Below are 27,092 nucleotides of genomic sequence, written 5' to 3'. Positions count from 1 at the left end.
ATTTCCTTCCTGGAGTTAATCTCTTTTGTCTTCAAATGATTTACATTTGAAATTTTATTTTTAAATAACTTATTCAATTGTAACAACAGGCATAACATCTCAAAAAAATGTACATAGATCTTGATGATCTCCTTTGTAATTAACACACAGAAGGTGCTAGAGTATGTCACCAGCACCTCCACAGGCTCCTGTTACAGCTAACAACCTGAGAGTTTTAGACCCAAGTTCTTGCTGAAATGGCCGTAAACTGTGTTTTTCAAGTCATAACTGACTTTAGTTCTCTTTTGTCATCATAAATCTCTTCAGGTTTATGTGTTTATATTGTGTGTACAAGTTATAATTAATAGAGGATATTTGAGATATTTTAGGTTTTCAGAAAAATTGAGAAGAAAGCATCAAGTTCCTTTACAACTCACACCTTTAAAAGATTACTATTAGTAACATTTTGCTTTAGTGGGGTAAGTTTATTATAATTAAGAAGCCAGTATTGGGAACTAGAGAGATGGATCAACAGTTAGGAATACTTGCTGTTCTTTCAGAGGACCTGGGTTTGATTCCCAGCACCCACATGATGGCTACCAACAAGCTGTAACTCCAGTTCCATGGGGTCTGATGCTCTCTTCTGGATTCTATGGGGTTGCATGACACAGGTTCACTGATATATATGCAGGCAATATACTCATACACATAAAAACAATAAATAACATAGTAAAAAGAAGGCAGTATTGAAAATATTGGTGTAGCTTGATTAAACAAAGGCTATGCTGCATTAGGGATCACTCTTTGTCCTAAATACTTACATGTTTGGTGTTTTGAATAGGCAGATGCTGATATATATATCAGCCTCTGCCTTATGTTTTCATACAGGGTTTCTCACTGAACCCTGAACTCATCAGATTTGCTAGACTGGCTAGCCAATGAGCTCTGGATTACAGAATGTGAGCCATCAAGCCTGACATGGATGCTGGGTACCTGAACTCACACCCTCATGTTTCCATGGAAGGGACTTTCCTGAGCCATCTCCACAGCCCCTGGTATATTTCTTTAGCAATATTAAGACTTGAATCTAGGGACTTGTTCATGCTAGGAATGCTCTAGCCCTGACAGGTATCCCAATCCTTCTTAACTTTGCATTCTCAGAAATGAACTAACAAGTCTAAACTGAACCTCCTTTGTTACCCAGGCAAGCTTTGAACATGTGATTTTCTTGCTTCAGCCGCCAAAGCAGCTAGGTTTCTCAGCCTGTGCCACCAGGCCTGGCCTATATGAACTTCTATAAAAATCTTACTTGTCCTTGGTCAGAATTTGAGGTGTGAAGAAGAGAGGAAAGATCTGTAGAGAGCAGATGTAGAACAGGCCGGCTTGTCCTGAAGATGACAGTGAGGTGAAGGGTAAACCGAGCTTCATCTAAAGAATGATTCATGTCAGGGTTATTTAGGGAGAAGGATGTCATAGAAACGCAAATGACCGAATTACTAATTTGGCTGCTGCTTCCACTGTTTTCCCTCTCCCTTCTCTTCTGAGAGCACCATTAATGCAGGTCACATTACTGGACTAAGAAATGGAGAAACAGAGCAAAATGCCAGCTTCCCCTGAGTGAGAAGTAAAGCACACAGAATACACAAAGCCTTGGGCCCACACCATCAGTCCCAGTGCTCACATGCATCCGTGTTCTTTAAAAAGTCACCTTTGTAGAAGCATGTGATTCTTTCTGGTCACACTGATGTTGGCATGCAAAGCAAATCAAAGATATTTCAAAGAAGCATAGAGTTGTGCTGACAGTCAGGTACCTTGGGATTTATTCTATTGTTCTGACCATCTTCAATATTGAAACTCCACAGTCAAGGTCCCTTTATTTTTAATCCAGAAAGCATTTTAAAACTCATTCAGGGTGAACAACATAAGCAATAGGCTTTGTGACAATTGTGCTGTCATGTACAGCCTTATTACCTGATAGCTTGCAATGGGAATTGGATCCACAAGCTTAAAAAGTCCCTATTGCTAATTTTTGGTTGCATAGTTATCTCAGAGTACAGATCCCTTTGGATCAAATTTACATAATAATGGGGTGGATAGAATGTGCCTTTGCTAATTGAGTCTGCACTAGACCATGAGGGGGCAGTATATTCCTGGCTAGTTTAGAATCAGATCTGCTTCTACAGAAGGTTAATCCAATCCAGTTCTCTTGTTTCCCCTAAACTGAGAAATATACATTTTCATAATAACACATTTTTACTTATTCGTCTACATATTCAAAACATATTTACTAAGCACATAGTATATATCTCAGGAATGCTGAGTCTAAGGATGATGCATCTATGAATGGAGTAGATTGTTGCTCTTGTTCTTTTCACAAATATCACACTGAGAAAAACTGCATGTGTGAATGTAAACTGTGATAGCTAGCCTAGGGAATGGGATAAATGTATGCATAAAATTGCTTGAGTTTGTCCAGCAATGGAGGTGGAGGGTGAAGTCAAAGAAAATTCCCCAAGTTCAAGTGTGAACATTTTATAGGGGGATATTGATTTTTAAGCAGAAAGCAAATGTTTCTTTTAAATATTAATAATCAATGTAAAGAAATTAAAGTAGGTCAAAGAACAGAGATTTGAATAGGAGGTGACTACTTAATGTAAACTTGTCTGAGAAGACTTGTTTAAAGAGATACTCCTTCCACAGAAATTTGAATGAAGTAAACAATGGAAAGATTTCAGGGAAAGAGCATTCTGGCAGGTGGAACAGCAAACATAAAAGGCCGTGAGGTTGGACTGGGACCACTGTGCTGGCAGAGCTCTGTGAAGACCAGTGAGACAACAAAAGGTCCAAGCATTAAAAAAAAAGTCAAAAAATTTAGACGGTACAGTAGCAATTAAATAATACAAATTAATGCTCCATTTTATTCCAAGTGTCTTAGGAAGCTTCGGTAAAACACTGATCTATGGGACTTTTACCTCATCCCTGTCAATTCATTTCTTGCTCCCAACTCGCCCTGGTACAACAATGAAAGCAAGAAAAATCAGGGTTTCTCAAGACCAGGTGGGAGAGCGCACGGGCTTTATGTGAGAGGGGAAGGGGTAGACAGAATGCAAAGTTGCTTTGTGGTAAAGCCCTCAGGAACTGGGCATAGATTAGATGTAGAAGCTGTGACAGAAAAGGCAATTGCTATTTTAAGTCTGAGCAATTGTTTAAGTTGTAGCATTGTTTTCTGAAATAAGGAACACAGGGTTTTCTGGAAACACTACATGGAAAATAATGAATTTTATTTTGCATCCGGACATCTGAGACTAACTGAAGGTTGACATTCTATGTGCACATTTCCTCTTAAATGCATTTCACTAGGTCTTCCCCATAGCCCAGCAATCTGACCCTATTTTCTCTTCACTTCAAATTATTCTTTTATGTCTGTTTTCCTCTCTGGCTGCCAGGGCCCCTTTCCTATTCCTCAATCTAATTAATAATTTTTCTCATATAGTTTAAAAGATTAAAAGCAATCAGTGAACACGGTTTCCTCCTTTTTCCACTAACAAACCGACACACCAACCTCATTTGTTGTCATTCGTGACTTTTGTTCAGTTACAAAAGAGCAAGTGTCACCATCAATGAAAGACACCACTACCTGTTTCTTTTTTGAACCATTTCCTCAGACTTTTCCAAAATAATCACACATCTTTCTGAAATCTCATTTTTTGCATCTTTATAAAATTTATCAACAAACATGTTAACATTCTCTACCATGTACTTCAGTTTTAAAAACAGAGCCTATTCCTGGAACGTGTGCTCCCTCTCAGCTGCCTGCTGTTTTCTTGAATGACCTTCCCTGCAGAGCTTGCTGGGAAAGCAGTATGTAACTGTCCCTATTGCTTTACTATCAGCTCCTATGCACAATTTCAATGTGCCTTTTGTTATGAGCATGTAACCAAACGTTGTCAAAATTATGAGTCGTTTTCAACATTCTGTAGCCTACACTCATGTGTCCTCTGGCCTGTGATTTTAAAGCCTTTACCGCTCAATGCCTTTCTGCCATCTGCACAGTCAGTGTACTCATATTTTCCCTGTCACTGGGGATTTCTTTCCAATCACATTTTTTAGGTCGTTCTCCCCTCCTAAATGGTGACAGTTCTGAAAGCTTCGTACTTGACCTTGACTTCTTTCTCTGTATACTTGAGCGCACACTAGTGACTCATCAATTAACATGAACTTGCATCTCATTTAGGGCCCAGAAGAGCAATATTTTACTGCCTCAACATTTAGAATCATATTTTCAGCTGAAACCAGCATCTTTCATTAAATGTACAACAGGTATTGTCAAATGAATGAATATGTCTGTGCATTACTACTAAATGTTTATATCAAGCCAAGACTCAGTAACAACAATCAGATTTGCAAGTTGTTTAGAGGCAAATAAATTCAATGACTCAAATACAAGGAGCAAGGATCTTCAGAGACAGAAAAAAAAAATTACCTTAATAATTTCCTCTGAACAATGGGAGAGAGAAGAGGCAGCTTCATAGAGGCAGAGCAAAATATTCATATGCCAATGTGGGGGGAGATATGGCTGGTAATCTTGGTATTTACATGTGTACAAGGAAAATATCTGGGGTTGGGTTAGAATCACTTGAAACTGGGCCCAGTTCCTAAATAGCCAATCAAGTTCATCTCTAAACCTGAAAACCCTTAAAAGAAAGATGTCCATTCTAGGAAACTACTTTTAAATTGTATAAGACATAAACGACTTTTGGTTTCATTAAGCAAACAATGTTTTATATTTTGCTGCTTTTAATTGTTCATTCTCTACAACTAAAGTGCCTCAATTTTCAGATATATATGGAGGATGAAAGAATAATATGACAAGATACTGCAATTAGAAAATTAACAGAAATGACTTTTAAAAGGATTTTAAACTACAGTGTCTACTAGCAGGGAAATATATGGTATTTGATGACTGATTTTCATTTTCAAATTTCAGCTTGAATTTGCCATATATATAAAAACAATGAAGAATCTTTATAGGACAGCAGAACAAACTACATTTTAAATAAAAGTTTCTTTCTCCTACAGTTCATAGGATGTGTGAGTGTACCAGATGCATAATTCCAAGCCAAGAGTCACAATCAATAAGGAACATTAAATTGTAATTATAGAACTTTGTATTACCAACCAGGAATTGTGTTGGCAATTTTACAGAAAATATTACATACAAGAAGCTTTCTTAAATTCAGGAATGAGAGTCGAAAGATCATTAAAGATAACAGCTTTGAGCCAGTAAACCTAAAAAGTCCTGCTCTCAGGCTGAAGCGGTAACTCGGCAGTTAAGAGCAGTGGTTGCTCCTGCAGAGGACCAGGGTTCAACTCCCAGCACCCACGTGGTAGTTAACAACTGTCTGTAAATCCAATTCCAGAGGACTCCAACACCCTTTTCTGACCTCAGCAGGCATTGCCCTACAGAACATGGGTCCACTTATATACATGCAGGAATACACTCATACGCATAAAATTTCTTTCAATACAACTTTATAACCAAGAGAAGTTCATAGTTGTACTGAGATTCTATGTCAAAATAAGGGTTTCTTTCTCATCCTGGTTTGACTGCTTTACACAAAATGGTGTTTATAAGGTTTAAATGTAAAAAGTTAAAATAAATTTGTCAATTTCTTTCAGTTTATTTATTTATTTATTTTATTTTTAAAATTTTACTTATTTTTTATTTATGTGTATATGTGTATTGCACCTGTGATGAGCAACACCTGTGGAGATCAGATGCATCTGTCAGATCCCCTGGAACTGGAGTTACAGACAGTTGTTAACAGCTATGTGGATACTGGGATTCGAACCCAGTTCTTCTGCAAGAACAACCAGTGTTCTTGACCGCTGAGCCATCTCTGCAGTCCCATTTTTTTACTTTTTTTTATGTGTATGAGTATTTTGCCTGTATGTACATAAGAGTGTACCACATGCATGCAATGCCTGCAGAGACCAGAAGAGGACATCAGATTTCCTGGAACTGGAGTTACAAGTGGTTGTTAACCACGACCTGGGTGCTGGGAACTGAACCCAGGTCCTCTGCAAGAGCAGCCAGTGCTTTTAACTGCTGAATCATTTCTCCAGTCCCCTAAATAATTCGCTTTTAAAAATATTTATTTCCCATCCCCCCCAAAACCACCTTAGAGTGAAGAGTGCCACCTTCATGTTTGTAAGTGCCTTTGACGTCTGTCAGAAGAGAAGACTGCTGGAGTTTTCCCGTTTCTTCTCAACTGGATCTTTTATGACGTTTTGGGGTTTTGTTCTTTTTTTCTTTTTAATTTAATTTTAAGATATATTTTTATTTTATGTGTATGAATGTTTCACCTTCATGGATGTAAGTGCACCACATGCCTGAAATGCCCAAGAAGGCTAGAAGTGAATGACCAATTCCCTGGAACTGAAATTACAGATTGTTATTAGCCACCATGTGTGTGCTGAGAAACAAACCCATTTCCCATTCAAAAGCATCCAGTGCTCTAATTGCTGAGACATCTCTCCAGCCCCAATGGGTCAGTTTCTAAAACTGATTCTTGGTATCACTTTCATGACAGGAATTCCTAAAATAACTTGGTGATTATTTAAAATATCCTTGATCATACTTTAAATTTTGGAAAAGAAAGTTTCCTTAAGAAGGACAACTACAAAGGGCGATCTTGTCTAGAGATATAACTGAGTGGTAGAATGTTGCCTAGCTGGTTGATGGGTCTGGGTTCAGTTCTTAGTACCACATACCAAATAGAAAAATGACACTAAAAAGCGATCTTTCTGCTTACAGAAAGATATATATTTGTGAATGTGGTTTAAATAAGAGATGCATTAGTAGGTGATCCTTGCAACAACTGCATCTGACAACTGCTCCTGTGGCTAGACAGGGATCTAAGAACTAATAGTATTTCCAGACAACTCCATAGGTGCAGTTATTCAGGCCCAATGTGCGGCAGAGTGGAAATATGGTCATTCTTATTTTGGAGATGGTCTTTATTGACTCATTCAGTCACACAGGGTATTTTGAGAAACACGAGCATTGAAATCAATTTGCCAGAGAGCACAAGGGCTGGTTTCTGATGTGATTCTGAGGAGAGAAAGAAGAGAATAAGAATAGATAAACAGCTCAGTTTAAAACACCATACAGTTCTTCATTACCCCAATCCTCCATTATGAGGTTCACTGTGGTTGTTAGCAAAAGACTGGGACAAAAATCAATGAGTGGACATGCTAAAGGGAGCAGTAACTCACATGTGGAAACTGAGGCTGATACAGAAAGACACTCAGGAAACACACCTTGCCTCTCTATTTTTGAGCCCTATGTACTGCAATAAGCATATATTAATTTCTTTTGTGTAGCTTTGACCAGACATCTGACAGAAACAACTGAAATGAGTAAGTATTAATTTTTACTAACAGTTTCAAAAGCTAGCATCAAAAGGTACCACTGAACATTGGTGGTAGGAGCTTGTAACAGGAGAGGTTCTTATCACACAGCAGACAGAAACAGATACAAGAACAGATCGGGGGTGAGATTCCCTCCAAAGCACCACACCCAGTGATATATATCCTTAAGCTGAATCTTGCTTCCTGAAGTTCCTAGACCCTCCCAAAATAACACCACCAGATTGGGAACCAAACAATCAGTACAGTGAACCTATGGAAGACATTTCATAACAAACCCCAAGGTCACAAGTAGGAAACAAGAAATGGAAATTGAATATCATTGGCAAAGAGAAAATTTTGTGTGCTATACTGTACACCCTGGTGGCTATGTGTTTGGCATACGTCGGAGGAAACAACTTGCATTTACATGTTAATTCTTTAAGGTACTGATTTAGAGCCCTTCAGATGGGTAGGAAATTAGCAGAAATACCCAGTGAGCAAATCAATGAAGATGACAAAGAACTGTCTTTGTCTGGATTCCAGCTCTTCTTTTGTATAATATCTGCCTTGTAGGTTCAGATTCGAATTTTGGAACAGTATAGAGATTAAAATATTGCTTACAAGGCAATCAAGTGTCTATGTTCTAAAACACATGAAAGATTCTGATAAAAGATGTATGTGAAATGGGTGTGAAATACATTATGTGATGGATAAACAGCCAACCTCTTTCTAAACATATGCAAATATATTCGAATTAATGGCTCATGATAGCCAGTAATACCTTGCATAGGACACAGTGTGAATTTAATCTACCTTATGAAATGCTTTTGAATTTATTGAACTGAAGGAGCTCTCTTATTTTTCTTCAGATTCTCACCTTCTGTCCAGCCCCTACATCATTGGTGACTACTATAGCCTGATTTCTTATGGACTGTTCCTTTAAGGGTGTTCTTGCACTAGTTGCACAAGATTCACAGCATTTGTGTTTCAATCTAATTGTGTTTCTTAATCTGGACAATATTTAACATACTTCAGCACAGATTCTTCAGGAATCTTTTCATAACTGCAGGCATCCCATGGTTGACTGTTTATGCAACAGCCTTTAAATGATAAGTTGGCTTTATTTAATATTTAGACTTTTAATTTGTCAGGCATTGGATGTCAATTTTCCTGTGTTGAATATTCTGTTTATATTCTATTTTTACCTCAAAATAAAGGGTGCGTGATCTGAAGTACGGTATCTTATCACCGGACATCTCAAGTCCCGGACTTGTACAATGAGGCAATATTTTATTTCGCTGTACATATTAAAACTCAGGTAACATCAGAATAAGGCATATTAAAATAGTAAGGTAATCCATGGGAAATGAATCAAATTAAATTTTCATTATTGTCATATGCAGTAGTATATATGTGGATATATATCACATTCTTTTGATATTCTCCCTTTTTATTTTATTTTTAGTTATTGTACAGTACTTGAGATTGAACAGAGGGTCCTATGCATGCTAGGCAAGCACTCTCTCACTGAGCCGCACACCCAGTGTATGCTTGGTATATTAATGTTATGTATACTTTATATTTATTCTATACAAAAATCAATGGAAGTAGTATGTTATACATTAGACTATGTGTCAACCACACTTACTAAGATGATTTCATTGACATTTTGATTTGTGATACAGTTGAAGGTCTATTAACAGACAATATGTGCTATATTTCTAAGTATTTATATTCTGGGAATATTTCAATTATTTCACTTATATTACTTGTAAAATAAACCTTGAGATAGGCACTATTTTTATACCACTGTTATATCTTGGAAGTTAAAATACAAATCAATAAAGCCACTAGACCAAAGTCACAAAGCTAGTTTTAAATACAGCATCCTTTTAGATCATATTATGTTGGCTTCCAAACACATACCCTTAACAATGGATTTACGGGAAATTTCTATAATATATTTAAGTTCACATAAATTCTTTCACAAGGAAGAAAAGGTCCTTAGAATATACTACATTTTACTGGGAGATACCTACACTTTATAGTAGAGTATAGTGAGTCATTATTTGTGCCCCAAATTCTTGCCTTCTGACAAGTAAATTAGGGGGTTTTCAAATAGAATTTAACTGTTTCTTGTATTTGAGGGTGTCATTAACATTAGCAAATTATCAGCCAAAGTTCCATAAAGCACTTCATTGAAAAATAAGGAATCAGGACTGGAGAGATGACACAGCCATTAAAAACGCGTGCTCACAACCAAAAAGACAAATGAGGAATATTTCATTGTACCCCTTGTAATTTAAATTCAGTATCTAGTAAGCTAAGCATTCCTCAGCTTATAGAACATGTGTGTTTTTTTGTTGCACATACAGCTCATTGATCAACAGCAATCATATGTAATACCTTTGTAATATGTGCAACCTCATCTCAATACAATAAACCTGCACATTTGGTAACTTGCTGGCTTGAGTAATGAAATGTCTTGCCTATCTCTAAAGTAATCTTAAGGGATTAAAAATTAGGATAACACAATGATGCTTGCTCAGTAATAACTGGTTTTATCAGTCCATTCTTTATCAACAGAGTATTTTCAGTAGACATGGTACGGTCTCTAAGGATTTTTATGTCTGATACATTTGTCCTGTGAATGTCTCTCCTCTCTAGTATGGGCCAGACTCGTTGATTCACTTAAATAAAAGTATAGAACAGAAGTCATAAGAAATCTTTTCCAAGGTCGCCTTGAAAAATGTCAGTGACTTCAGCAAGGATACTAATCTCTCTCATTTTTCCTTGATCATTCAGTTTGGGAATAGCAAGCTGTGTTGTGAGGCAGTGTTATGACGGGGACCACAGAACCATGAGGGGACAATATCTGTTGCAGCCTTGGGTGTGTTTGTGAGTTAATTTCTGACCAGTTACACTGCAGGCAAGATGTGCTGAGAGGCTTTGGAGAAGAAATGATCAATTCAGCTGTGTCCAGTTATTTAAAATCATTGTCATCCAGAGTCATGTGTTACACAGCGGTAGAGAAGAACTATAATGATACTTGGAAGATCAGTGTGACTGCTTTGTGCCTTTGATAACAGTTGGATTATATCTAGTCTCTCTCACTTAAAGGCATTTTATTTTTTAACTAGAAGTTACAATGCAATCTGATCTAAGAAAACTAACATTGAGCAATTCACCTCAAGTCTTGAACTTGAGTTATTCGTCTTTGAAATAAAGAAAGCTTTGACTATGCATGCGGAACAGTTCTCATATCCATTGTACAACTATTTTTAGCATCCATTGTGATTTCTTCGCCTTATCTTCCAAGACATCAACACAATAAAATACACAATTTCCACTGTTAAGAATTTTGTAAAATGGGGAATCAGAGTAGCTGTGTGACAATGAATCAAAACACCAGCCAAATGACTTGACTAGCCTATAAATTTTGAAGGGACCCTTTCCTAAAGTAATGGCTTATGATGTATTTTGAAGTCCACTGAGAATTTGGGTGCTGAAAAGGCGAGAAAGAATGTAGTTTAAAATGAATGGCAGTCATGCAGGCAAGACAAAGTTTCAGCAAGAGGAAGGACATGTCATGGCACGACTGTGAAGAAGGAGGTCTCAGAATGGGAAGCATTGAGAAAATTCTGAATGCCAATGCCTTATTCATCTCGTTAAAACTTCCCCAGATTTGGCTTTGCTTATACATATTCATAAGTCTGAAGACAATCCACCAGCTATAGGATGGGTTGGGAAATAGTAAAATGGAATGTGAATGGACATTGTGAAAATAAACAATGAAATGTAATAATTGGCCATGCCAAATCCTAACTGTAAAACTAGCAGCTAAAAATACAGGTGTACTGGAAAAATACCATAATTTGATAGTGTCTTATCTGTCACTTCTTTCTTTAAAAAAGACCATAATTCTGATATAACATATTACAGCACAGATACAAATCTTATTGGATATAATTTTATATAAATTGCCACATATTAGGTTTCATTCATGCGGGACATGATACTACATGGTTAAGAAAAAAATCTACCTTATCCAAGTACATATAGTGACTCAGGGAACAGTTATTTAATTTCAGAACTTTTATAAATGGAGAATTCTCTGATAATAATGGCATGAACACTTGCTATCCGGTTTGCATGCCCTAATGTATAAATAAATAAAGGCATACACAAATATAAAAATTTTAGAAACTATCCTCATTTAAAAATCTATAGGAAGTTATGGTAATGACAGTATAAAAGAAATATTTCTCTGTCACTTGAGTGTAAATTCTACTTTTGCATACCTTTTAACTTCTTGTGTGTTTTCCATATCATCCACATTTAATACCATACACCGGCAGGGCAGACAGTTAATTCAGTGTCTGTTTAACCAACTACTCTACCTCAGCTTCAGGCACTGGCTTTCTTTTTTTTAAATTTGTTTTTAATTTAATAACCACATGATTAGAAGAAGCATTTCTTATAACTGCATTGACATATTCAATAACAATTTCCAGAGCTAAGATGCATCTCTTTCAAAATTGGCTGTAAATTTTTAGGTTTACAGTGGAATTAATACAGTTACACAATATTGAACTCAGTATAAGCCCTGTAAGATATAAAATTGAATGAGTTTTTACCCTTTAAAGAAGATCTACATTTCATTTTAAAATATGCTGTTTCCTATATTTTTAATGGTACTAACACTTAGATGTTTGCACATGTGTCTTTAATCTCTATGTATCTGATTATTACTAGTCACAGTTGGGTACACCCAGATCCTTAGTACCTGAGTATGTATATAAAATCATCAGGTAGATTTCCCTGGTAATGTGTATCACTTCTACTATTTAACATGAAGTAAATTTTTATGCTTCCCCCTCAAATATGTCTGTTTTTAAATTTGTTGATTTTTTGTGTGTATATCATACAGAACATCCCACACAATCTTATTGATCTATGTATCCACTTCCCAAATGGCACCCTCCAATAGTCTCCCCCCTCCCACACACTGGAGCCCATATACTCTGTCATACCTGTTACTGTCCACTAGGTTGTTGACACCCCCACCCATTCCCCAGTGCTTGTCTGTCTGCTAAATCTAGTCAGCCCATCTAGAGAGCCTTGTTTTAGGAAGATCAGCTATTCCTCATCTAGGAGCAATCAGTTATCAATATTCCTTTAGATAACATCGGGGTCTGCAGTTCATTTTCCCAGTTCTATGCTCAGTTACTGTCTGGAAGTCTTTTTGGCCACCCTGGTCAATAACTCAAAGAAAGGTATCTACTGTTTGGCATTGTTTCTTGTTATGTAGCCTTTAGCTATACATATGGACTCTTAAAAATTATATTGACCCCCATTAATCTTTGGTTATACTTTCCTTTTGGGTGTATAAGAACCTACAATTGGGCCAGATAAACCAATTTATTTTTACTCTTAAGGTCGTTTGAGGATCTGTTCCTCAGGGATAACATGGGCTTGGGAGGAGCACCTGGCTCCTTTCTTTTACCAGTTCCGTCTATGTGAAGATAATTCAAAGGTCCTGCTCGACCATGGCTGTCTTCACTTGGAAGCATGGAGGAAATGTTTTCTCTGTGTTGACCCTCCTCTTTGTAGACTGGACATTGGTTCAGGTCCATCTGGTGGGGTCTCCACGGCCTCCTTGATCAAGAGGACAGGTGACTCCCCACAGAAACAGGACATTTTGAGAGATGCTCATAGTCCCCTGGAACTTAGTCAACCTAGGAAGGCTTAATTAATATGTGAAGACTTTCATGATAACTACATATTATGTCAGAAACAGATCTTCTTCACTTTTCCCACATACTACATTGCTTTCTAAACTTGGTCTTCTTTCTATATCTCTAGGAGAAAAGGATAATCTGAAAACAGACTCTTACTGCTTAAAGAAAAAAGTAAAATTTTAATGCAAATTTTAAATGAACATATATCAGAGTTTATTTGACTTATTAATAAGAGAAACAATAAGATGTTAAAATCCATTTAAGTGAAAATTCATGCATGTACACATAAACAGATGCATATGCACAAAGAGAGAGAGAGAGAGAGAGAGAGAGAGAGAGAGAGACCCCTTCACACACTCCATCAGCAACAGCAAAATGAATGTATAAGTAGAACCAAAATTACTGAAAATCTATGTGGAAATAGGCAATTATTTCCCAGTCAAATCTGTCTTTTGCATTGTGTGGACAATGTTAATTTTCAGTACTATCAGTTTTGTACAGTTGGATCTGTAGATAATTCAGTTGCTTAGATTTAGTTAACTAAGTAGGATGTATTCTATAGACATGCTTACATTTCTTGTCTCACCCTTTTACTTCAGATTTTCTTGCACACCAATACTGTGACACCCAGACCTCTAAGACTCTCCTTCTGGTGTGTAGTATAGACAGAATGATTACTTATTAATATCAAGTACCCAATAGTTTATTTAAGTGATTTATTTATTTTTACTTTATGTGTAAGAGTGTTTGCCTATATGTATGTATGCATGAATATGAACCACATGTGTGTCTAGTTTGCCCATAGAGGCCAGAAGAAGATGTTGAATCCACTGGAAATGGAGTTACAGATAATTATGAGTGCCACAGTATGGTGCTGGGGAGGAAAATGGGTCCTTTTCAAGAGCATCAAGTGCTCTTCACAGCTGTGCCAGCTCTCTAGACAATGTATAGTGTACCTTATCTGTTATTTGTGGGTTAGTATATCTCATGGCTGCGTGTGCTTGGGTTCTAATCCCTTCCTTGGCAGTCATCACTGAAAACCACAGAAGGAGCTTCACACTAGGGGATCTTAACCTTCCCATGTGTCTCCTTATTCAAGATGCTTCTGAAATATATCAATTCTGGAAAGAAATTTTAAGTCACATGGTTCCTGCTGATCACTTAGTGATGCTACTTAGGCTTTTTTTTTTCTCATATGATTATATATTTTCTTCCTTTCTAAACCCATCAGATTCCATATGGTTTAGGATCATTGGAAGAGATGCTGTCAACTTATCATCTGGCCATTATGACATCAAGTTAGAAATTAATAGCTTAATAAATTTGATTTATCAATGATGAATCCAATAATTAATGATACACTCTTTTTTTCTCTCTGGAACATTTTCATTCATTACAATCATGTTGAGGAATCTGGTCTGAACATGAGAAGTCTTAGTTTATTTAGATGTGTATCAGTATTTCTTTCCTATGCTGAAATTCCCGTCTCTGTTTTCCCTGCGAGTAAAAGGATTACAAGATAGCAACGAATAACTGTCTCTACAGTGTTCACCAGGGTAAAGGATAAAGAGAGCCAAAACTAATAACTAACTTTTCATGTTAGTTTTTGGCTTGATATCCATAATCCTAGATTATCAGATAGAAGTAATTCAACATTGTGTTAATGAGATAAACATCAAGGGAAGAATTTTTTAAAGTTTTATTTATTATATTAATATATATTAGTGCTTCTCCTGCATATACATAAGTGAAAACATGTTGTGAAAAGTCCACAGAGGTCAAAGACTGTTTAAGATACCCTGGAACTGGAGTTAAAGATGGTCATTAGCCACCATATGAGTGCTCAGAATTGAACCCAGGTCCCCTGGAAAAGCAGTTATTGCTCTTAAATGACCAAGCTATCACTCCAGCACCGTAAGAAAACATTTTTTAAAGGAAATGTAAAGGAAAACATTTGAATGATGATGCGTTTCTTTGAAATAATGAAATAAACACTTTAATTCCTTCTCATGACATATGACATGTGTACGGCCCATTTAGCCTAAAACAAAGAGCTCAAATATCCCTATGTTTCAGAAAGGCATGGGCAAAGCTCATATTTTATTGAGCTCGGCTCCTGGTGAATGGTTTTCTTCCTTCTGGAGACTTGCTTTGCCCCAAATCAGGTATTTCACAGATTACTTAGATACTGGATAAAGTTGTTATGAAATTCATGTCTAATTCAAATACCATTTCCTTAGCATCTGTTACATATTGTACTTAAGAGCTGGTAGGAGCAACTGCCCAATTAGAATGCTCTGCAAATTCAGATCAACATCCCTGGTTTTTAAAATCAAAAAGAATTTCTACTACCTAACCCCCACTTCCTGGAAATGGGAAAGACTGAAACCAAAAGGTTTATAGCAACCGCCTCAGGGAAAGATGGACAAAAACGGTTGGCAAATCATTCTTTTCTTCTTCAGATATTGAATTGAACTTTTAAAAATATTTTATTATATTTTTATGTGTATGAGAGTAGTGCCTTCATGTATGTGAGCACACTAGTGTCATGCAATGCTGTGGAGACCAGAAGAGGGTTTCAGATTGCCCGGAACTGGCCTTTAAGGATGGTTCATAGCTGCCATGTGGGTGCTGGGAATCGAACCTGGGGCTTCTGCAAGAGCAGTCAATGCTCTTAAGCACTGAGCCATCTCTCCAGACCAAGATATTGAATTAAATTTTAAAATATCAAACTCATCTGCATAAACTGGTAGATATTTAAGAAGCATGATGATAAAAGATAGTAAAGGGTCTGGAGAGATGGCTCGGTGGTTAAGAAGACTGGTTGTTCTTGCAGAAGACCCAGGTTCAAATCCCAGCACTCACATGGCAGCTAACATCTGTCTGTAACTCCAGTCCCAGGGGATCTGACAGCGTCTTCTGACCTCCATGAGCATTGCAAGACACAGGTGCACTTACCTACATGCAGGCAATACACACATATACATAAAATAAAAAATAAATAATTTTTTTAAAAAAGATAGTATAGGAGACTCTGTCTCAAAAAAAGAAAAAATAGTATAAATGACTGTGTTATTGAGCAAGGAGCAGAAGTGTGCTCATTTCTGCCAAAGCCAAGGTTCTTTCAAAACATGAAGTGCTAATGACAAATTGAACATCTTGTCTCTTGTGAATATTCGTTGGTGTTTGGCACATCAAGAGAGTTAAGGCAATCTTTTCTCATGAGATCCCTTAGAAGAGACAATGTACACAGGGCATGAAAAGGAGAATTTTTTTTGCAAGAGGGATGTCTGATGCTACAAATCCGACTTCCTTTGCCTTATAGTATTTTCTACTTCAGCATGAAGGGTGAGCACAGTTGAATATACAGTTTTCTGTTTGCAGTATGAAGCATTTCATGTAGAAAACATTCCCAGATTAGTCTGACTGGCATGTTGGGAACTATGATGATAGAAACAGTGCTGGAGGAAGTTACTGAATGCACTTGATCATGAAATATTGTCAAGCACGCAGTACGTTTGGAGACAATTGAAAAAGAAAGGAGGGAAAACAAACAATCTAACAGTTGTTTCTGGAATAGGAGAATACTCCCCTATGAGCTGTTGTCAGCTGGGCCCTAGAGATTCGCAAAACAATAAAGGCCATTGCCAATAATGTTGATTGTACACAGGAAGTGATGGTAAATCCCTATTGCTGAAGACACTGTATGATGTGAGCATGGAAAAGGGAGAAATCAAGCTTGGACTAAGCTGAAAACTCCCTGCCACTGGATGGGTGGCTTTTGTGGTGCCAGAAGGTGATATGCAGATGGCTGGGGGAGAATCGTCCCCTATAATTCTGCTCAATGCTGGAACCGCCCCCCCACCCCATGTTGCACTATCAACATGGTAAACAAGATGTTCATGTTGGTGCAATAGTGGCACGTCTAGTGTTATGTTCACCCATCAAATTTTCAATTAGATATAATGCCCACTCTTAGGGGTGGAACACACATCTGGTACCGTAGACCAGGCCAACCCCCCATGGCAAGGAAAAATATAGACCCCAGTGGGAAGTCACTGCAATTGTTTTGTTAGATGGATGTGATGCACCTGCTGAAGTACTGTCCAAGCACTTGTGTTTACACCCATAGGTTAAGTTATTATAGCAGCCACTGTTTAGAGGTTCTTGCTTCTTGATCTTTGAGTTTTTATAGTAGATGGAATCCCATTGAATTGGGCTAATAGCTCATGGAAAACAGATGATGCAGAGGCTGGAAAGGTCAGTGCCTTGCCACAATGGGAAGAAGATCATCCCACACCTACCACCCCTTCCAAGGCTCAGGGACTTTTGCAGAAGAGGTTGGTGGATAGGAAAGAATGTAAGAGCTGGAGGAAGGGCTGGAGTGTTACCTGGAAGTGTCTTCTGACCACTGTGCCAGCAAGCTAGTTATCAAGGAGTAGAGGGGGTGTCAGTTTCCCCTTCCACCCAATCAGTTGACCTTAGCTGCATGTGGGGGAGAGGCTGAGTATACAAGCCAAGAATGCCATGAGGCACTTCTCTTGCCATTTTGTGCAGGTGGCTATTGGAAATCACAGGAAAGTGTGGATTTTCAAGTGCAGTCATAAATGGGGGTGCCCAATCTTCTATAAATAAACCCCCACCCTATGCTCTATCAGCAAGCCCAATAAACTCATTAGGATTTAAAAAAACAAAGTACGGAGGTAATGGAAATGGAAACCTTCATTATTCCACCAAAGTTGACACCACGTTGGTAAATCCTTTGGTCTTTGATTTCTTATTCCTACCCCCTCTTAAAATTATATAGATATATATTAACCTACTTCAAGTTATTTCTGGGAAAATGTGATTAAAAATTGCCTCTCTTTGGAATAAAAAATAAATTAAAAAACGTTCATACCCAATGAAGTTCATTAACATGGAAAAGAATTCAGAATTAAGAAAATACATGGCATTTTTATTGAAACAAGCAACCAGTGAGAATTTGTATTTCAATAAATTATATAATATAAGCCCAACTAAATGCTTTTCCTATAGCCCAGGTTGACTTAGAGCTTATTATATAGCTGAGACTGGTCTTGAAGTCATGACAATCCTCTGGCTTCAGCCTCCTATGTGCTGTATATATGCACAAGTCACCATATCAGGGTTAAGACTAGCTTTCATACTTAGGGATTTCTACAAATAGAGAGTAGTAGTTTAATTGGTCCAAGTTTGATCTTGAACTATGAAGCATTATCATTGACCGAACACCACACGGAACATTACACTGGTAGTTACAAATGAATTCATTTGCACTTATTAATTTATATTTTTCTCTTGAAAGTTAACTTCCAGTAGCTTTCTATTTTCTTCAGGTTTCCACTAGTACCAAGACTATAATTTTTTTTTTATTGAACCTGGGAGCCAGGGTTGAATTTCCACTTATTCTAGATCATAAAGACAAGAGAGAATCTTTAGCTAGAGTTCCCCATTGTGAATTTTATTAACTTACAGAAGATGCTGGGATTGACTATCTGCTTTGGCAATCAGTCCTAGCAACCTCAATATATATGTAAGCTCTTTTATAAATCTTTGAATGTATTTGAGGTAGGCACAGAAACTTAACCAAGCAAATGAGTCTGTAGAATGCCCTGATGATAGCCAATCTAGCCAATTTCAGTAGATGTCTGGATCTCCGTGGAAACTCTCTTCCTGTAGCTTGCCAAACATTCTTTAAAATGCAGAACATGTAAGGAAAGCTGCTTTTTTTTTAACATAAAAGTCTTTAATAGTGATGGTGTTTTGTTTGTTTGTTTATATGTGTTGTGTGTAGGTATGTATGCCCATTCTTGGGTGTGAGGAGGCCAGAGGTTGATGTCAGGAGTCTTCCTCAGTTGCTCTCCATCTTATTTTAGGAGATACAGTCTCTCTCTGAACCTGGAGTTCAACATGTAGGTGAGACTGTCCAGCTCACCATCCCTGCAATGCTTCTGTCTATGTCCCTGAGCACTGTGTTTCCACACACACTGCAAAGCACCATTGTTTTGTACTAGGGATATGATTTTAGTCCTATGCTTGCACAACAAACACTTTACACACTGAGCCGTCTCCTCAGCCCCAACAATGGAATATAAAAGTAATGCTTTGTATATTATCCAGCTTGACTCATCTTTTTTTTCATTTTTCTCTATTCTTTTTATGTTTAAGAAGTTTATTCATTTTATGTATGGAATTATATGCTGGGAAATAAACTCATGTCCTCTGGAAGTGTAGCAAGCACTCATAAGTGCTAAGCCATCTCTCTTGGCACTTGGTTCCTTTTTATTTCAACTCATAATGCAATTTTATTCTATAATTTATTAAAACTGTCCTCCATGAAAGAACAGTTGGTTTCTTTTTAATCATTTGCTACTGATAGAAACTGTTACATGTGAACATTTTTCTGATTATAAATCTCTACTTAGTTCCTTAAATTGAATTCAAAGGACTATCATGACCTTGCTTAAATTCATAAATTGCTTGCTAGGGAATGCATGCTACTTCCCAGGAATTCGTGCTCATATCAAGTTCAAGGCAATAGATTGTCCTATAGCTACAGCATCAATAGCCTCTTTCTACTCCTTCCTGGTGACTAACATTCAGCTATCACATTACATTAAATTCAAGTCTATGAGGAAACTGAAACAAATTTGGCACATAAGAAGAAACTTTACTACTATTACTATTATTATTTTGGTGTAGTTTTTATTTGAGAGAGAGTCTTTGTAGCCCAGATTGATATGGAAATCAGTATATAGGTCAGGCTGGTCTCAAAAATCACAGCAAACCTCCTGCTTCAGCTTTCCAGATACAAGTATTAGAGGTGTGAGTCATCACGTCTGACTCATCTATTATCTTTAAAATAAAACTTATTTATGTCATAGTGGTAGCATACAAAATTCTCCCTAACTATAAAGCAATTTACAATGGTTTTTGTTTTAACTGAAGGTTAAAAGGTAAAGAGTGACTTCTTATCAGAAAGGTTAGCTGTTTTATAAGCCAAATCTAAAGAGCAGGGCCTTGCACTGAATACATGGAAGGAAGACACAAAATATGCCATAGTGTGTTTGATTTTTCACAAGTACTAATCATTCAGAGGTCTGTACAGATGTGATCCTAGAAATAGATGCAAGAAAAGGCAAAAAGTACCATGGGTCAGGAGCCACTGAGATAGTTTAGTGGGTATAGAAAACACTGGCTACCAAGCCTGAACACCTGAGCTCCATCTCTGAAACTTACACGGTAAAAGGAAAGAATTGATTCCTGCAAGTTGTCCTCTGATTCCACACATGAACTATTACAGGCATGTACCCACATACACACACACACACACACACACACACACACACACACTAACTAACTACCTAACTAACTAACTAACTATAACTAAATAAATAAATGCAAAAATTTGAGCATAACAGATTTACCTTATCGGTCCAGGATCAACAGTAACAGCAGAGAAAACTGAAACTGGCAACTGTAGAAAGAATATAATCCATTTACATAGGTAATGTGGTTTATACACTTTTGTTTTGGGATTATCTACAGCACAAACTCCTCAGGTATATTTTAAAAGATGCCTGTCCTGGCCAGGTAATATTGACAACTTGCGAACTTCACAGCAATTAGTAATCGGGCAGAAGAAATCATTTGCGTTGGAGCTGCATAAACCATATCTTTGGCTTCCTGGCACTCTCCTCACTTTTCTCCATGTTTCTATTTGGCAATAGGCAAAGGCAATCAGAAACTGGGGATGCTTCAACTGCTTTTAATTATTCACAGTTGTTTTCCTTAAACCGTAAGAGCTGATATGCCTGTAACAAAGCACAGAGATCTAATTTATCGAGAAATTGAAAGTATAGAAGTTTTCCATTGGATAAATGCTACGTCTTCTTTCTACAACGAGTATGCTTATTATGTATGCCTCAGTCTGAGTGTACATAACGGATGGGTATTTAGATGTAGAGATAAATAATGGTGACTTCATATTTTATTTGCTGCATTTCATTAAGCTTTCCCATATTCATACCAGGAATTTGAAAATATTCTTCTCCTTGACCAAAAAGATTGAAGAGTATTTCTGCTATCACCTGAAGGTATTCATGGACAATAGGCAGCGTTCTATTCAGGCAGGTAATTATATATAACCAGCTCTAGCTGGGCTCCCCAAAATGAAAGTTGCTGATCTTGAAGTATAAAAAATATATATTTTCAGCTGTGGACAATTAACAAACTCAGTCGACCAGGCAAAAGTGCTGCCCTTTCCTGTACAATTCAGCTGCCAGAACTACTTTGACCGCTATATAATTACATGGACCATAAATTATGCTCCGTAATCACCTTGTTTATAATTTCATTCCCTATAAATTAGTATTGTTCATAACCACCAGAAGCATAGTGGGCTGCTCACCAGAGATCCCAGCAATGGCTGAGAGCTACCCCTTTCTGAGGAGGAAGATCTTGGTGGGCTGTTATTAGTCATGTCACTGGTGAGTAATCTAATGCTTTGGAGCTTCCAGTGACATTCAAGGCCTCCAGCTTGGGAGCAGAACAAGATAGGAACAGCTATGACAGAAGAGCACCCTATTTGAAAGAAAACATTTAACATTTCAAGCAAAATAGCTCCACATATATGTTGTCTAATGTATGCACACAGAGATTACACAGGAGTCTTAACAGTAGTTTTCTTTAGAGCAGGTTCCATAAGAAGTGTTGTACTTCACGCTTCACTGGGGCAAGCGGGTAGTCTGTGAGTACACTATGGTAATATTGTAATCGAAGAAAGAGAGTGCATTATATGTAACCAAATTTCTTAAACTTATTTTGCATGACATGGAATTTTTTTGGAAAATCTTTGCATCACACTCAGTAGTATGAAAGAGAAAGGAACATGAATGGAAATAATAAAAACACTGGTCTTAGCGTTAAAATTTAACCAGTAACCTGACCTCAGAGATGTAACTTCTTGCTATTTCACAATAAAACAGCTTTTAGAATCAGGAGCATAAAACTGGGAATTACATGGGAAAAGAAGAGAAAATGAACAGTATATAATTTCTGCTGTGTTATATCCAAAGCCTAGACAAGTTGTTTGTAAGAGATTTATTAGAACCCCTGCCATTACTACAAGAATTGTGCTGCAAGGAAAAATACAGATTATCTGCCACTGCTTCTAACAGAGCTGGGAGGGAAAATGCATGATTCCAGAAGCTTTAATTACTTACAGAAATGTGGGTTGGCTATGCAGTGCCTATTTTAATTATCATCCGATTAAAATTAATCCTAGCAGGGAAAGAAGAAAGTGGAGAAAGGAAATTGCAGTCTGAAGGTTAATTTCCAAATGCCGCAGAGTGCACATAGGGAAAGAAGATAGTTTCTGACCACAGGACACTGACCATGCAGCTCTCTGAAATTTGTATATTTTTAAAAATATTTACTTTCACATTTGTTTTTACTGTACTTCAAACTTGTATTAAAGCTGTATCTGGGCTGGAGAAACAGCTTGGAGTTGAACAACTGCTCTAGCAGAGGACCCGGGTTTGAATCCTAGTACCCACATAGCAGCTAACAACTGTCTGTAGCTCCAGTTCCAGAGGATCCAACAGCCTTTTCTGACCTCGGTGGGCAGTGCATGACATGGGTGCACTTACATTTATGCAGGAAACACATTCATACACATAAAATAAGTAATAAATAAAATATTTTAAAAAGTTGCATGTGGAGGGGCTGGAGAGATGGCTCAGTGGGTCAGAGCATTGGCTGTTCTCGGAGAGGACCTGGGTTTGATTCCCAGCAGCCACAAGGTGACTAACAACCATACAAAATTCCAGTTCCAGGAAATCCAGTGTCCTCTTCTGTCCTCTGTGGGCACTGTATGACATGGGTGCACTTATATGCACGAAGGCAATACACTCATATACATAAAATAAAGATGAATAAATGATAAAAATGTTGCATCTGTCATTTTTCCACTAAAGACTTTTATTTACTTTTTATTTATTTTTTAGTTGTTTATGTATGTAAGTACATATATGTGTGTGTATTGTGTGTGAATATACCTTTATGTTCCCCATGTGAAGGTCACAGGACAGCCTTGGATGTCAGCACTCAACTTCCACCTGGCTTGGGACAGTGTCTCATGAGATTACAGTTGCTTGCCCTGTTGTGTTCTGCCTTTAAGTGATTTCCAAGCATCTAAACTCAGGCTGCCTGGCTTGCTCAATAATCACTTTTCCCACTGAGCCATCTCCCCAGCAACATTTTCCTCAAATGATATGTTGAGGTCAAATAAATTTATTATAGGATTCAGAACTGATCCTGGAACTTTGACTCCAAATCTCAGAGGCTCTTTAATTCAAGAATAAACCTACAATGTTTGGTGAACTGCAGCTAATTTGTAGAATCACACATACATGAATGTGTTATGTCTTTTGGGAAACGAAGGATACTAAAATAACCATTTGTGTTCTGGAAAAATCAGTGGATTATCCTTCTACGCTAAAGTGACTTGCAAGAAATTTCTTCATTATTAGAATTACCATTTTGTCTCATTCTGAAAACATATTTAAAATTAAAAATAAAATAAAATTTAAATAAACAGAGATATGGTGCAGCATAAAGCAAAAGGTACTAAGCAAAAAATAGTATAATGAAAATAGCACATTATCATGAAACAAAAATGAAAGAGGGGCTGGAGAGATGGCTCAGAGATTAAGAACACTGACTGTTCTTGCAGAAGACCTGGATTCGAATCCCAGCACCCACATGGCAGCTAACAACTGTCCGTAACTCCAGTTCCTGGAGATTACACCCTCTTCGGTCCTCCACTGGCATTGCATGACAAGGGTGCACTTACCTACCTGCAGGCATAACACTCATACACATAAAATAACATAAAAAATAAATTTAGAAAGAAAAAAGAGGAACAGAAAACAGATAAGTAGTTCTAAGAAACTTAAAAGAAAAAAATTAAAATAACATTGAACTGATGAAGGGGTTTAGAGAAACATAAAATATATGGAGTTAAATTTAACCAAGAAATGATAATATAATAACAGTAATGATACTATTATGCATAAAACAAACCTTGCTCATGATAAATAATTTCAGAGCAAACTTGTATATGAGAAATAAATCAGATGACCTAAGGAAGAAAGTCACACTAATAATATGATAGACATTAAATATGAGATACAATGCAATAAAAATGGCTATAGAAACAAATTACTTTGGTAAATATAAATAAGGAAAGTGTATAACAAAGAAACTCCACAACATGGCAGTTCCTGAAGCCAAATGCAGAAGAAAAGTTGAGTGACAATGTAAGGAAAAGAACTGTTAAAAGAAAATAGGTGCGAACACTCTGGTGACTACACAAATTTTATTCCTTTGATTCTAACACCTTCTGGTACATTGAGAAGTTTTAATATGGAAACAACAAAACCAAAGGAAATTTTTTAAATATGAAACTAAAAGCTTCAATGAGATTGTTGGAGGAGGGCATTAAAATTCACAGCACATTTTCTCAAGTTGGATGAATGAAGCCAGTCTGTAATGATTTTTTTTCCTAAGAAACTTTTAATAGACTTAAACAATGAATATCTACCTACAGATTTCAAAGACAAACTGTGAATCCTACATTTAACATCAAGAATGTGCCCAAGTATACATAAATACAGCTGAAAGTCTTTTAAATGGAAAGAATCAGATAAATTTTAAAAAATTATTTTTAATAACCATATAATTAAAGAAGCATTTCATTACAACTGCATTGACATATTAACTAACAATTTCCAGAGCTAAGATGCATCTTTTTCAGAATTGGCTGTAAATTTTTAGGTTTACAGTTGAATTGTTACAGTTATACAATATTTTACTCAGTATAAACCCTATGAGACATAAAATTAAATGAGGTTTTAATCTTTAGAAAAAAATCTCCATTTCATTATTAAAATGTACAGTTTCATACAGAAAAATTCATTTTTAATACAATCGACACTAAGATGTTTTCACATGTGTTTCTAATCTCTATATATCTGATTATTGCTAGTCACAGTCCTGAGCTCCTTGGCATCTGAGCATGGATATAAAGTCATCAGGTAGATTTCAATGGTAATGTTTTTCACATCTACTAATTATTAAGGAGCAAATTTTTATGCAATGCTTTGAAGAATTTTTCTTTTATTTATTTACTCACCCACTTCCCAAGTAGCACCCTGCCATAGCCTCCCTTCCCCCACTAGAGGCTTTGTACTCTGATATCCCTGCTACTGTCTGCTGTGTTGGCGGCACCCCAGCCATTCCCCACTACTTGGCCTTCTGGTGAATCTAGTCAGCCTATCTAGAGGTCTTTGTTTTAGGAGGGTCAGCTGTTCCTCATCTAGTGGTAATCAGTTGTCAATATTCCCTTGGATAAGAATGGTGTCTGTTGTTCAACCACGTTTGGAGCATGCATCTTCCACTGGCTCATGACTAGAGAAAGGGGTGGAAAGGGTCAGCAGACACTGCTCCTTTAAGGCATAGTTGCTCATTATGTAGCCTTTAGCTATACATATGCACTCTTAGGAAATTATATTGGCCCTTTAATCTTTGGTTATACTTTCCTTTTGGGTGTTTAAGGCCATACAGTTGGTCCAGATAAACTGATTTATTTTCACTCCTAAGGTCATTTGAGGATGTTCCTCAGGGGTCACATGGGTTTGGGAGGAGCCACTGGTTCCTTTCTTTTACCAGTTCTGCCTATGTGAAGATAAGTCAAAGGTCCTGCTTAACTATGGTTGGCTTTGCTTGGAAGCATGGAGGAAATGATTCCTCTGTATTAACCCTCCTTTTTATAGACTGGACACTGGCTCAATTCCATCTGGTGGGGTCTCATCAGCCTCTTTGATCAAGAGGACAGGTGACCCACCACCAACATAGGACATTTTGAGAGATACTCATAGTCCTCTGGAACTAGTGGACATAGGAGGGCAAGGAGCAAAAAGTGTCCTTTATGTCCCTCTGACCAAATTAGTATAGAACTCAAAGTATGTCTGTTAAACACCCAAGAAGGTTAGTTCCACCAGTGTTGTATTTTTAATTACTGTGTGTCATGTAGATAAATCTTGGGCAAAGACCAGTCATTGTCAGATAAACCTTGCCTAGACATATATTATATTCTTGAGCTAGTTGTATGTATAATTTGTCATTAGGTTGTTCGATTAATATGGTTCCCTATGGTTTTTTATAACTAGCTATTATTTATCTCTCACATTGTCTAACCCTTCCACCAGAGTTTCCCCATTTAAAGTACCCCATTTTCCCATTTCCCCCTTAATATTACCCTTCTCCTATGGTTCCAACTTTCTTGAGCTCCTTCTTTGCTTCTACCCCTAGGTTCCTTCTATAAACATCCATCTCCTTAAAATAACCTAATTTTTATCCATATCTCCCTTATTAACACATGTCTCCTTATTAAGGCCTTTTTCCTACTGTTCTTCTCTTTCAGGTTATTTCTTTTCTTTGCTTCCCACTTCATTTCCATTATCGTGGTTCCTGTAGTTATGTCTGGTTGCATACTTATTTATCAGAGTCTGGTTCTAGGATCCGTGTATGAGGGAGAACGTATGTCAATTTTTTATTCTGAGTCTTTGTTACTTCACTTAGTATAACAGTTTCTAGTTCCATCCATTTACCTGCAAGTTTCATGATTTCATCTTTCTTTACTGCAGAGTAAAACTCCACCGTATAAAATAACCACATTTTCATTATCCACTCGTCAATTGAGGGACACATAGGTTGCTTCCATCTCTTAACTATTGTGAAAAGAGCAGCAACAAACATGGATATACAAGTGTCTCCGCAATAGGATGAGTTCTATGGGTATATGTGAAAGAGTGGTATAACTGGGTCAAATGATGGGTTCATTTGTAGTTTTTTAAGAGTTCTCCACACTGCTTT

The sequence above is a fragment of the Nannospalax galili genome, unplaced genomic scaffold (assembly GCF_000622305.1).
Source record: "Nannospalax galili isolate Female #2095 unplaced genomic scaffold, S.galili_v1.0 scaffold95, whole genome shotgun sequence".
Classification (NCBI taxonomy): domain Eukaryota; kingdom Metazoa; phylum Chordata; class Mammalia; order Rodentia; family Spalacidae; genus Nannospalax; species Nannospalax galili.
Note: the sequence above shows the minus strand (reverse complement) of the source record.